At 45.0% G+C, this 14,458-nt stretch overlaps 1 protein-coding gene and 2 long non-coding RNA genes across 3 annotated transcripts in view; all 3 read right to left on the reverse strand.

Annotated features, from left to right (window-relative positions):
* The window catches only part of LOC120999334 (zinc finger protein 436-like), a 580,871-nt gene that overhangs the window by 246,741 nt on the left and 319,672 nt on the right, over positions 1–14,458 (reverse strand). The window lies entirely within an intron of this gene.
* On the reverse strand, positions 3,056–4,429 carry LOC120999569. The gene is made up of 3 exons (XR_005778555.1): positions 4,372–4,429; positions 4,187–4,296; positions 3,056–3,097 (listed from the first exon to the last, which is right to left on the reverse strand). It is a non-coding gene; the product is annotated as an uncharacterized LOC120999569 (long non-coding RNA).
* On the reverse strand, positions 4,711–14,007 carry LOC120999567. Its single transcript, XR_005778552.1, has 3 exons — positions 13,945–14,007; positions 4,886–5,035; positions 4,711–4,756 (listed from the first exon to the last, which is right to left on the reverse strand). It is a non-coding gene; the product is annotated as an uncharacterized LOC120999567 (long non-coding RNA).

The raw sequence follows: 14,458 nt of genomic DNA on the forward strand, positions 1-14,458 counted from the left end.
TTGGGTATGTGTTTTGGGGCTTGTTGTACTGGATGAGGTCAGGTTGAAGAAGATCTACGGGTTAGCGTTAAGGCCCCTTTCACACGAGCGAGTTTTCCACGCGGGGGCAATGCGTGACGTGAACGCATAGCACCCGCACTGAATCCTTACCCATTCATTTCAATGGGTCTGTGTACAAGAGCGTTTTTTTTCACACATCAGTTCTGCGTTGCATGAAAATCGCAGCATGTTCTATATTCTGCGTTTTTCACGCAGCCCTGGCTCCATAGAAGTGAATGGGGGTGCGATGCGTTTTTCACTGATGGTTGCTAAGAGATGTTGTTTGTAAACCTTCAATTTTTTATCACGCGCGTGAAAAACGCATCAAAACGCATTGGACCCGCGCGGAAAAAGCTGAACGCAATCGCAGACAAAACTGACTGAACTTACTTACAAAATGGTGCGAGTTTCACTGAACGCACCCTGAGCGCATCCAGACCTTATCCGGACACGCTCGTGTGAAAGAGGCCTAAATGAACTTTGATCTATGCCCTTGCACTTCCAAATGAGTTTCATCGGGAAAAAGAAAGAAAAAAAAACACTTATATTCCACTTTTTCACAGTTCATTCTTGATGTTTCTTCTTGACAGGTTGTCTAACCCTATAGCCACATTGCATGAGGAATGGGCATTGACCACATGTGACAACATTTCTCCTGATATCCCCGCTTGTCTTTTAAGGGTTGATACATATGCAAATTAACCTGAGATGAGTCCTGTCCCTGAGAGGAGTCACATACAGGACTCATCTCAGGTTAATTTGCATATGTATCAAATCGTTTTTTGTTTTTTTACACAATAAAAGCACACAGAGCTATGGGGACTGGGTATTGCGGATGTGCTAGCGGCCATCTAGCAACCCAGGTCCTCAGCTCTATACACAAAATCCCGGTGACAGGTTCCCTTTAAGGACCAGAGAAGTACATGTACGTCATGGTGATCGGGCAGGTGCAGGAGATGAGCCCGCCCGATCAGCGGCAGGGGTCCGGCAGTCACTGATAGCCGGACCCCTGCTGCATGCGCCGTCATCAGTGAAATCACCGATGCCGACGCATTAACCCGTGCACAGCCGCGGTCAGCACTGACCGCGGCAAACGCAATTTCCGTGCAGGGAGAAAGCAGCCATCGGATCCCCACGCTGCTGTGACGGGGACCCCATGGCAAGGAAGGCAGCACCTGGATCTCGCAGGCAGGAAGGCTGTAGGTGTATTACAGTGTGTAAGGGAAAAAAATGTTAGTAGACATATTAGGTATCGCCGTGTCCATAATAACCTTCTCTACAAAAATATTACATGACCTAAGCCCTCAGATGAATACCATAAAAAAATAAAAACGGTGTCAAAAAAGCGATTTTTCAAAAATGCTTTGTTATGTAAAACTGAAACAAACAACCCCAAAAAAGTCATATTTGGTATTGTCGCATCCGTAACAACCTGCACTATAAAATTACCACATGATCTAACCTGTCAGATGAATGTTGTAAAAAACAAAAAATAAAAACGGTGCCAAAACAGCTATTTTTTGTTACCTTGACTCAGAAAAAGTGTAATATAGAGCAACCAAAAATCATATGTACCCTAAAATAGTACCAATAAAACTGCCACCTTATCCGAGAGTTTCCAAAATGGGGTCACTTTTTTGGAGTTTCTACTCTAGGAGTGCATCAGGGGGGCTTCAATTGGGACATGGTGTAAAAAAAAAAACAGTCCAACAAAATCTGCCTTCCAAAAACCATATGGCGTTCCTTTCCTTCTGCGCAATGCCGTGTGGCCATACAGAAGTTTACGACCACATATGGGGTGTTTCTGTAAACTACAGAATCAGGGCCATAAATATTGAGTTTTTTTGGCGGTTAACCCTTGCTTTGTTCGTGGAAAAAATTTGATTAAAATGGAAAATCTGCCAAAAAAGTGAAATTCTGAAATTTCATCTCCATTTTCCCTTAATTCTTGTGGAACACTTAAAGGGTTAACAAAGTTTGTAAAATCAGTTTTGAATACCTTGAGGGGTGTAGTTTCTAAAATGGGGTCATTTTTGGGTGGTTTCTATTATGTAAGCCTCAAAAAGTGACTTCAGGACTGGTCCTTAAAAAGTGGGTTTTGGAAATTTTCAAGATTTGCTTCTAGACTTCTAAGCCTTCTAATGTCCCCAAAAAATAAAATGGCATTCACAAAATGATCCAAACATGTAGTAGACATATGGGGAATGTAAAGTAATAACGATTGTTGGAGGCATTACTATCTATTATAAAAGTAGAGAAATTGAAATTTTTCCAATTTTTTTGTAAATTTTCTATTTTTTTTAATTAAAAAAATAATATTAATTTTGACTCAATTTTACCACTGTCATAAAGTACAATATGTGACGAGAAAACAATCTCAAAATGCCTGGATAAGTAAAAGCGTTTTAAAATTACCACATAAAGTGACATATTTCATATTTGCGAAAAATGGCCTGGTCCTTAAGGTGAAAAATGGCCCGGTCCTTAAGGGGTTAACAGCTGTCATGAGATATTTTGGGGCCCCATATACTGGGATTGGTCAGAGCGGGGTATAGCATTACAATCTTTAGCAGGAAGGGGTGAGCAGAATGGCCGGCAAGCTGTCACTGACCACTGGGAATTTTTCCTCCTGTTATCCGCTGTTTAGTCTGCCCCCGTGGTGGGTCTGCTGTAAGGTTCTTTCAGATTCCTAAAAATTCTGAAGCCTCTAATAACTACTGAAAGAGGGTTCATAGAAGTTAGAAGAATGGGTGATAACCCCCAACCTTCTGATCAATACTGTGGGACACCTGGTATCGGTAAAAATTGTGTGCTAATAAAGGAAAACCTGTCGGAAAGTACAATATGTGACCCCCAAACTGCCACCACTACCTGACTATACAAGGAGTCATCAGTAGCCAGTGAAGGAGCAGAATCTGTGAGTCTTCTCTGCTTTATGTAGTGGTTACTACTCACCTCGGTGGTTATCTGTGGGAATGTCCTCTATGAACTGCTCATCACTCTTCACAGATGTATCTTCAGCCTTCATATTGGTCAGATCTTTACCCAGATTTAAAAGCTGTGGAACAGAAATGGTAAAAGTCAGCAGACTGATGTTGAAGTCGTGTGGAATGTTTGATGTGACCAGAAAAGATCATTAATTACAATGACAATAAGTGATGAAATGACAGCAAAGTTATCTGCTATGGCAGCGGTCCATGCCTATAGCTCCTCTCCTTCCTGCTGGTGGGCACGTCTGCTGCCTGGTTTACCTGCTCCATAGCTTTAGGGCTCCAGCGGTCCAGCTCCCACAGACATCCCTCTCTCCCTTCCCAGTGGTCCCAGCTGCTGGAATAACGCTGTCCTGAAGCCTGCTTCCTGCCGATAATGACCTTCTCTGACCATAGGTCATGTGTGCACACACTATCTCTGACTCTTATAGGGCCGGCATGCACGCACTCTGATCTCTACAAGCCATAGAAAAAAGCCTGATCAATAGGTTATATTATGCTAATTTCATGCAAAGGCATGCCATTAGCTTGCTTGCCTGTTCTGTGTACAGATTTCTGCCTGACTTCTAGATTTGACTCTTTGCTGCCTGACCCGACCCTTGCCTGATCTCCATTCTGATCCTGAGCTGCTTGTCCTGAAAACGGACCATTTATCGGACTGCATGTATTCTTTCTGTCCGGACCCCATGGGTCAGCAGTAACTTGTACAAAAATTACTTCAAATGGAGAAGCCTAGTGGTTCCCCTGCAGCAGAGTCCAGATCCCTGTACAGGGGATAAAGGGTAAAGATCGGGGGAAGAGAAGTGGGGGGGATGGGACACTTTTATAATGCTGTTTGGAGCAGAACCAAGTTGAATCTGTTCAAGACACAAAGAGGAACCACATGTGCCAAGTTTCATTATCTGACCCAAAAATAACTGCAGGCCTCCTGTATATATCCATCTGGTTGGTTCCTTTTTCCAAACCAGCAGTGTCTACAGACGAAAAAACTGTGAGAAGATCCAGATTACATGTAAGGTCTATAGTTAGCTGTAATTCTGCCATCTCTACCTTTCTCATTATACAAGGATAAAACATATAATACTGGTTTATAAAACAAGACTGAACACAAGATCTTCACAGCACTTCTACAGATCATAGAGAACCTTTCATGAGACCTTATCTTCATCTACCTGATGATCATATTGGACATTTTGATGTTCTTCTGAATCATCCTGTGGAAGAAGAGGACTAGGACATCTCTCCGGCGTTGTTCTCTCTTCTTTAACTGTAGGAAAAAACATACAGTGACTAATTACATATAAATAATGAGAGGATGTGTATATTTAGTCATGTCTATTACCTGTTAATGTGAGGGGCTGGTGATCCTCCATCATAACGTTCTTGTACAGATCTTTGTGTCCTTCTAAATACTCAGACTCCTTCATGGAGAAATAGACGGCGACATCCTGACACCTTATAGAAACCTGACAACAGAATGATACAGTCATTACCGAGATCCTTCATAGGGTTACTGTATAATGTCCCAGCATTCCCAGTGATGTCACCTCTCCAGTCAGCAGCTCAATAATCTTGTTGGTGAGCTCTAGGATCTTCTCTCTGTTGACTTTCTCATGTATCGGGATGTGAGGTGTCGGCCTGGATACTAGGCTCAGGATTCCTCCCTGTCCATCAGATACCAGGGCCTGACAATGCTCACTAGAGGTCTTCTTCACTACTGTGTATTCCTGGTTATGGAGAGACGCAGTAATAAATATCACTCCATACATCTCCAGAGTCCCTCACCTCTCCAGTCATGTCCATCTGTTAGTAACATAGAGAAGATGATGTAATGTGACATCATCAGAATCTCTCACCTCTCCAGTAAGCCGGAGGAGGATCTCTAGGGTGAGATTTATTATACTCTCTGCCATCTTGTCCCCATCTCTATCCATCCTTGATGGGTCAATCAGGAGAATGATCTTATATAGGAGATATACGCTGAGCGGATCCTATATTGTAGGAACCTGAATGGAAAGAAGAAGAACCGATGTAAAATCATAGAAAATCCCATGTAAAATACAATTACTGGAGATAAGAAGAGGAAACACTGGGGGAGATAATAAAGTGTATCAAGGCAGTTCCTCCATGTTTCAGGTCAAAGCATGTCACACCTTCATATTACAACTATAGTCAGTTACAGGTCACAGCGGTAATCCCTGTATAAAGCTGTAATCTGGTAGATCACTTTATAGATCTAGAGTTCAGACTGCCCTAGTCCTATCAGTTGGAATTACAAGAATAAAAGAGCATCTGTCAGCAGTTTTATACCTGTGACACTGGCTGACCTGTTGTATGTGTGCTTGGCATCTGTGTTGGTCCCAGGTTCGAATATGCCCGCATTGCTGAGAAAAATGAAGTTTTTATATATGCAAATGAGCCTCTAGGAGCAACGGGGGTGTTGCCATTACACCTAAAAGCTCTGCTCTCTCTACAACTGCTGCACCCTCTGCACTTTGACAGAACCAGGCAGTGAAAACGTCATCACACCTGGTCCTATCAATGAAAGTAGAAAGGTTGTGGCAGATGCAAAAAAAAAAAAAGAGGAGCCTCTTGGTGTAATGGTAACACCCCAGTTTCTCCTAGAGGCTCATTTGCATATGTTAAAACATTATTTTTGTCAGCAACGTGGGTACATATTGTAGGGATTTGCTCTGGTAGGCAGGGTAAGCGGATGCAATACAGAGGCAAAACCACGGTTGATAAATAAAAGTCAGTGTTTATTCACACAAAAAAAAAAGGCAGGAAAAAACACAATACTAGGCAGGGCCCTGGTGTTAATTCACACTGCAGGAATCCTAGTGTTAATTCACACAGCAAAAGTCCACAGAACTCAAAGAAACACGTCACCTGGCAGTCCACAGCAGGCTTTAGGGCGCCTGGCTTCCAGCTTGCAGCTCTCAGCCTTGTAGTATGGCGGTACTCCTCAGCTCCCAAACCACAGAGCTCCACTATCACCTGGAGGTTCCTTCCACATCCAGCTGAGCTGCTGGCTGGGTTTTCAAACCCCAGCCCAAAACCTGGCCTGGACGTGGGGAACAGCCACCCACCCTGCTCTTTGGCTGCTCCCAATAAGAACCGGCCTGGATCAGCTTTTCAGCCACACTAAGAAAAAACAGTGTCAGCGAGCACTAGCTGTGGCTGACACACAAAATAACCGATTCCTATCTCACCGAGGCCAGGAACTTCGGTGACACGTACCTTCCATCAATGACGGACCCTTGCGCTTTCCTACATACCTCCCCCCTTTGTTCAACCCTGAGGGGGTGAACACACACCAGACAGTGTACTCGGGACAGGGCATCTGCGTTTCCCTGTAACCGGCCTGCCCTGTGTTCTACTGTGAACTTAAAGTTTTGCAGCGATAAAAACCACCTGGTGACCTGAACATTCCTCTCTTTGGCCTGGCTCATCCACTTGAGAGGGGAGTGATCGGTCACTAGACGGAACTTCCTCGCCAAATAATAGCAGAGAGACTCGAGTGCCCACTTGATGGAAAGGCACACTCCCTCCACTATACTGTACCGGGTCTCCGCTGGAGTGAACTTACGGCTGAGGAAGACAATGGGATGCTCCTCCCCGTTGACTTCCTGAGACAGCAGCGCACCGAGGCCCACTTCAGAGGCATCAGTCTGTACCAAAAATTCCCTCTTGAAGTCGGGGGTCACCAAAACCGGGGACCCACACAGGGCCGACTTCAAAGCGGAGAAAGCCTCTTCCGCCTGGTCATTCCAGTGGACTATCACGGACTTCCGTCTCTTTAAGAGCCCTGTCAACAGAGCCGCTAAAGTGGCAAAATGGGGGACAAACCTCATGTAATAGCCCATCATTCCCAGGAACGACTTTACTTGTCTAGAGGTGGCAGGTCGGGGTTAATTCCGTATCGCCTCTATTTTGCTCACTTGGAGTTTAAGGACTCCGCGCCCAATGACATACCCAAGGTATTTAGTCTCCTCTAACCCAATCGCACATTTCTTTGGGTTAGCTGTTAGTCCCGCCTTTCGAAGGGAGTCCACTACGGCCTGTACTTTGGGCAGGTGACTTTCCCAGTCGGTACTGTGAATGATAATATCGTCCAGGTAAGCCAAGGCGTACCGCAGATGTGGACGAAGTACAATATCCATTAGACGTTGGAAAGTGGCAGGGGCGCCATGCAGGCCAAAGGGTAACACCTTATACTGGTACACCCCCTCTGGTGTAATGAAGGCAGTTTTTTCTTTGGCAGCCTCCGTCAAGGGTACCTGCCAGTTCCCTTTGGTGAGGTCCAGAACAGAAAAATACCTGGCTTGACCTAATTTCTCAATTAGTTCATCGACCCGAGGCATTGGATATGCATCGAACTTTGATATTTAGTTTAATTTCCGAAAATCATTACAAAACCGTAACGTCCCGTCTGGCTTTGGAATTAAGACTATAGGACTGGCCCACTCACTTTTAAACTCCTCAATGACATTCAGCCGCAACACGAGTTGCACTTCCTCCGAGATGGCTTTTCGCCAAGCCTCGGGTGCTCTGTATGGCTTTAACCGGATTTTTGCCTGAGGCTCAGTGACAATGTCATGTTGGATTACGGAAGTGCGTCCAGGGAGGTCCGAGAACACATCCGTGTTCCGACTAACGAACTCCCTGGTCTCCTGAGCCTGTTTAGAGGAGAGGCTGTCAGCAATTTTTATTGCGGCAACCGCTTCCCTTGCATCAGACATAGGAGCCGGAATCTCTTGTCCAAGAAAGCCCGGGCGCGGACTGTCTTCCGTACAGGTTTCCCTAGCCTTCCAAGGTTTTAGCAAATTAACATGGTAAATCTGCTCCGGCTTTCGCCTCCCCGGCTGGTGTACCTTGTAATTTACCTCTCCAATTTTTTCACGTACCTCGTAGGGCCCCTGCAACCTGGCTAGGAACTTACTGTCCACTGTCGGATCCAGAACCAAAACCCGATCACCCGGGTTAAAGTTCCAGACCCGAGCCTTCCGATTATATATCCCACTCTAGGCTCACTGAGCGGCCTCCATATGTTCCCTGACAAGAGGCAAAACGGTCTCTATCCGCTGTTACATCTTGGTAACATATTCCAGGACGCTTTTATGCGGAGTTGGTTGTTGTTCCCACGCCTCTTTGGCTATGTCCAACAAGCCAAGAGGATGTCTGCCATATAGCAATTCGAAGGGCGAGAACCCAGTAGAGAACTGGGGCACCTCTCACACTGCGAACATGAGATAAGGCAGAAGAATGTCCCAATCCTTTCCATCTTTGGTCACCACCCTTTTTAACATAATTTTTAGAGTTTTGTTAAACCTTTCAACCAGTCCGTCCATTTGTGGATGGTACACGGACGTCCGTAACTGTTTAATACGCAGCAACTTGCAGAGTTCCCTCATGACCTTGGACATAAAAGGGGTCCCCTGGTCAGTCAGGACCTCTTTAGGTAGCCCCACTCGGGAGAACATCTCCATTAGCTCTTTAGCTAGAAGTATGTGTGCCGATGTATGTTGCAGTGGGACTGCCTCCGGGTACAGAGCAGCGTAATCAAGGACAACCAAAATGTGTTGGTGTCCCCTAGCGGACTTCGGTACAGGACCTACCAGGTCCATATCGATTCGCTCAAACGGTACCTCGATGATCGGGAGGGGTACCAAGGGACTGCGAAAAAGGTGCTGGGGCTAGTTGCCTGGCAGGTCGGGCAAGACTTACAGAACTCGTCCACCTCTTTAACCCCTTAGGGACACAGCCTTATTTCACCTTAAGGACCAAGCCATTTTTTGCAAATCTGACCAGTGTCACTTTAAGTGCTAATAACTTTAAAACACTGACTTATCCAGGCCATTCTGAGATTGTTTTTTCGTCACATATTGTACTTCATGACACTGGTAAAATGAAGTCAAAAAATGTATTTCTATTTATAAAAAAATACCAAATTTACCAAAAATTTGTAAAAAAAATAATTAAAATTTCCAAGTTTCAATTTCTCTACTTCTATAATACATAGTAATACCTACAAAAATAGTTATTAATTTACATTCCCCATATGTCTACTTCATGTTTGAATTAATTTGGGAATGATATTTTATTTTTGGGGGATGTTACAAGGCTTAGAAGTTTAGAAGCAAATCTTGAAATTTTCAAAAACACACTTTTTAGGGACCAGTTCAGGTCTGAAGTCACTTTGTGAGGCTCACATAATAGAAACCACCCAAAAATGACCCCATTCTAGAAACTACACCCCTCAAGGTATTCAAAACTGATTTTACAAACGTAGGTAACCCTTTAGGTGTTCCACAAGAGTTAATGCAAATGGTGCTAAAATTTCAGAATTTAGATTTTTTGGCAAATTTTCAATTTTAATCCATTTTTTCCAGTAACAAAGCAAGGGGTTAACAGCCAAACAAAACTTCTATATTTATTGCCCCGATTCTTTAGTTTGCAGAAACACCCCATATGTGGCCGTAAACTACTGTACGGGAACACAGTAGGGCGTAGAGGGAAAGGTGCGCCGTATGGTTTTTGGAAGCCAGATTTTGCTGGACTGGTTTTTTGACACCATGTCCCATTTGAAGCCCCCCTGATGCACCCCTAGAGTAGAAACTCCATAAAAGTGACCCCATCTAAGAAACTACACCCCTCAAGGTATTCAAAACTGATTTTACAATCTTTGTTAATCCTTTAGGTGTTGCACAATATTTAATGGAAAATAGAGATACAATTTCAAAATTTCACTTTTTTGGCAGATTTTCCATTTTAATATTTTTTTTCCAGTTACAAAGCAAGGGTTAACAGCCAAACAAAACTCATTATTTATGGCCCTGATTCTGTAGTTTACAGAAACACCCCATATGTGGTCGTAAACTGCTGTACAAGCACACGGCAGGGCGCAGAAGGAAAGAAATGCCATACGGTTTTTGGAAGGCAGATTTTGCTGGACTGTTTTTTTTTGACACCATGTCCCATTTGAAGCCCCCCTGATGCACCCCTAGAGTAGAAACTCCAAAAAAGTGACCCCATTTTAGAAACTACAGGATAGGGTGGCAGTTTTGTTGGTACTAGTTTAGGGTACATATGATTTTTGGTTACTCTATATATTACACTTTTTGTGCGGCAAGGTAACAAGAAATAGCTTTTTTGGCACCGTTTATTTTTTTTGTTATTTACAACATTCATCTGACAGGTTAGATCATGTGGTAATTTTATAGAGCAGGTTGTCACGGACGCGGCGATACCTAATATGTATACAATTTTTTTTATTTATGTAAGTTTTACACAATGATTTCATTTTTTAAACAAAAAAAAAGTTTTAGTGTCTCCATAGTCTAAGAGCCATAGTTTTTTTTTAGCTTTTGGGCGATTATCTTAAGTAGGGTCTCATTTTTTGTGGCATGAGATGACGGTTTGATTGGCACTATTTTGGGGTGCATATGACTTTTTTATTGCTTGCTATTACACTTTTTGTGACGCAAGATGACAAAAAATGGCTTTTTTTTACACAGTTTTTATTTTTATTTTATTACGGTGGTCACCTTAGGGGTTAGGTCATGTGATATTTTTATAGAGCCGGTCGATACGGACGCGGCGATACCTAATATGTATACTTTTTTTATTTATGTAAGTTTTACACAATGATTTCATTTTTGAAACCAAAAAAAATAATAATCATGTTTTAGTGTTTCCATAGTCTAAGAGCCATAGTTTTTTCAGTTTTTGGGCGATTATCTTGGGTAGGGTATGATTTTTGAGGGATGAGATGACGGTTTGATTGGTACTATTTTGGCGTACATGCGACTTTTATTACCTTTTTTGGGAAGTAAGGTGGGCAAAATTTCAATTTCATCATAGTTTATTTTTATGGTGTTCCCCGTCCGGGTAAAGTAACATGACCGTTTTATAGATCAGGTCGTTACGGATGCTTTGATATCAAACATGTGTAGGGAATTGTATTTTTTTCATAATTACATAACATTCCCAAAACATAAACTTATTTTTATGTGAAAAATCGCTATTTTACATTTTTTTTAAAGTGATACACTTTGGTGCCAGGTGGTGTACCATAATAAAAATGCCAGGGTACACCCCCTGCCACCAAAGAGTATCACTAATAAAAATGTAAAATAGCCTTTTTTCACAAAAAAATAAGTTTATTTATTGGGAATGTTATGTAATTAGGTATATTTTGCCCACATTATGTACTGCGGGACTCTTTATTTATTACATATAAATATAAGGGACACGTACTGTGCAGTAAAAATATTGCTATTGCCAAAGTCAGGAGGTAGGCAGGCTGGCAGCTCCAACACAGTACGCCTCTTCGTCGAGCTCTGAACAGCCCTCCGATGCGGCGCTTGCAGGAGTGTCACTGTACGGGCCTGCGCACTGGATACTCTGATGCTTCTGCCAGTAATCGGGAAACCAGTGCGCAGGCGCGGACATCCAGATCCTCGGCACAGGCGCAGGATTTGGCCACTGGAGGAGGAGGACAAGCTGAAGACACTGGGCGGGCCGCCTGTGTGAGTGAGTCACTGCTGTCACGTGGACGTGACCAGGGCAGGTGCTAGGATATTTTGGCAACACAAGCGAAGCTACATCTCTCCCCCCCCCAGCTCACCTGGTCCTGGTTCTGTCTGCAGCTGCCGCGGCCCCACTGACAGACTCAGTCCCGCCTACTTGGGCCTGAGCGCCGCACGGCACACACGTAGGCTGGCCAGACAAGACAGTAGCAGCCGCCAGCCAGACCTACCTAGGCGATTAATAAAATTATTTAACACATTTAAATTGCACTGCAGTAAGTCAGTCCGGCGGCCGGTGGGGGCGGGTGACACCCCATTGTAGCAGCCGCCAGCCAGACCTACCTAGGTGATTAATTTAACACATTTAAATTGCACTGCAGTAAGTTAGTCCGGCGGCCGGTGGGGGCAGGTGACACCCCATCAGACTGGTGTCACCCGGTGTGGCCCGCACCCCCCTTGCAACACCACTGCTCCCCTCTGAGCCGAGCCACTCTGCTAGGGTTACATCTGTCTCACGCGTATCAGTCACTCCCGGAACAGGCCGGCAAGTCGAAAAACACCCGCTGGGACTCTGACGTCAGAAAAGGAGCGACGACCTCAGCCCACTGGTCTTGGGGCAGCTTTTCCCTGGTAGCCACTTTTTCATATATCGCCAGGTAGGTCTCGACATCGTCTGCGGGGGTCATTTAAGGGATCGCTGCACATACTGCTTTCCGGGCATCGTGTACGCTTGGGGTTGCTCCTGCGGTCTGCAAAGCCATTACATGTTGTAGCAGCAACTGGTTGGTCTCCTGCTGCTGCTTATTAGCCTTGCATTGCTGCAGGTTAGCCTCCACGAGGGCCTTCATAACAGCCTCCATTTCGTCACGTGACACCGGTTTGAATCTAGCCAGTTTGATAAATGACATACAACCGTGTGCAAACCAAAAATATTTTGGCGTTCACGCCAGTCTCTCTGCGCTGGTGTTAACTCACACTGCAGGAATCCTCGTGTTAATTTACACAGCAAAAGTCCACAGAACTTAAAGAAACACGTCACCTGGCAGTCCACAGCAGGCTTTAGGGCGCCTGGCTTCCCGCTTGCAGCTCTCAGCCTTGTAGTATGGCGGTACTCCTCAGCTCCCTAACCACAGAGCTCCACTATCACCTGGAGGTTCCTTCCACACCCAGCTGAGCTGCTGGCTGGGTTTTTAAACCCCAGTCCAAAACCTGGCCTGGACGTGGGGAACAGCCACCCACCCTGCTCTTTGGCTGCTCCCAATAAGAACCGGCCTGGATCAGCTTTTCAGCCACACTAAGAGAAAACAGTGTCAGCGAGCACTAGCTGTGGCTGACACACAAAATAACCTGTTCCTATCTCACCGAGGCCAGGAACTTTGGTGACACGTACCTTCCGTCAATGACGGACCCTTGCGCCTTCCTACAATATGAACATGCATGCTGGCAGTGTGAGATCAGTGGTCCAAAGTCACTTAACCCATTAAATCCTACTCCTATGCCCACTTGTGTGCCAGTCATTTCTGTGGTCATACCGCGTTCAGCTGATTTCCCCTCAGGACCGCTCAGTGCAATTTATTTTATTACTGGGAAAAGTTCTCATAATTCATTAACAAAACACAAAAAATACAAATTATGTGAATAAGAAACTAATGAATAAGAAACCTTCAGCTGCGTCCATCGCACAGAAATAATTCCGCCATATAGCACATAGAGAGCGGCTGCAGTGCAGTATAAGGCGGGGTTCACACGTGACTGGTCAGCTGCAGATTTACTTTGCGGATTTCTGCGTTGTACAGAACCAGCAAAGGGAATGAGCTTTTAGTAATTCCCAGTCACACGTGGCAGAAACCGACCTGTGGAGCGGATTATAAATCTGCAGGATGATGATTTTCACTGCGGATTTAACCCCGTCCGGTGCAGAGAATGAAATCTGCCTCTAATCTGCAGCTTTTCTGCGTTTTCTTCTGCTGCAGATTACAAGCTGATAATCAGTCACATATGACCCTATAACACTGTACAGCATAGAAGTAACACTCCCAGGAGGTCTGCGCTCGGAGAAGCCCTTTAACCCCTGATGTGAATAGTGACCAGGAGGTAACTCAACAGCAGAGAGCTGGCGGTGAAGGGGTTAATGCCCCCTCTGCCCAAATAATCCTGACAGACAATGGTGGTGACTACACACCTACCTGCCCTGCTGGACACATGTACCCACCTAGAATGTATGGGCTTCTGAGAGGCTGGAGCCCCGCCCCCAAGTTGTTCTAGAAACTAATGTTCTCCACAAAACCTCCCTGACTGTAAACCTGTCCCTAATCCTGACCCGCACAGGAGACCGCACAGAACACGGAGAGGACGTCCCGCAGCCCAACACACAGGACACTTACCTGAACCTCACTTATCACCACCACCTATCTCAAAGTCACATTACCTCACCAGGTGACCTAAACCTAAACCATCATGATCATGTGTTCCTATATGGGAGGAGTCAGGCTCCAGGTTGTGCTGCTGGAAGTGGTAAAAGACCTGTGATGATATCATGACCATGTGATCTAGTGTGGGAGGAGTCATACTTCAGACTGTGCTCCTAGAGGAGGTAAAGGACCTGTGATGATGTCATGACCATGTGATCCTGTGTGGGAGGAGTCATGCTTCAGACTGTGCTGTTGGAGGAGGTAAAGGACCTGTGATGATATCATGACCATGTGATCCTGTGTGGGAGGAGTCAGGCTCTAGGCTGTGCTGTTGGAGGAGGTAAAGGACCTGTGATGATGTCATGACCATGTGATCCTGTGTGGGAGGAGTCAGGCTCTAGGCTGTGCTGTTGGAAGAGGTAAAGCACAGTCTGCAGGAGTCTGTGATCTGTAAATGGTATTTGTTCTAGGGAAGGGACAGACACCC

This window comes from Bufo bufo, chromosome 4 (assembly GCF_905171765.1).
Source record: "Bufo bufo chromosome 4, aBufBuf1.1, whole genome shotgun sequence".
NCBI classification, from domain to species: domain Eukaryota; kingdom Metazoa; phylum Chordata; class Amphibia; order Anura; family Bufonidae; genus Bufo; species Bufo bufo.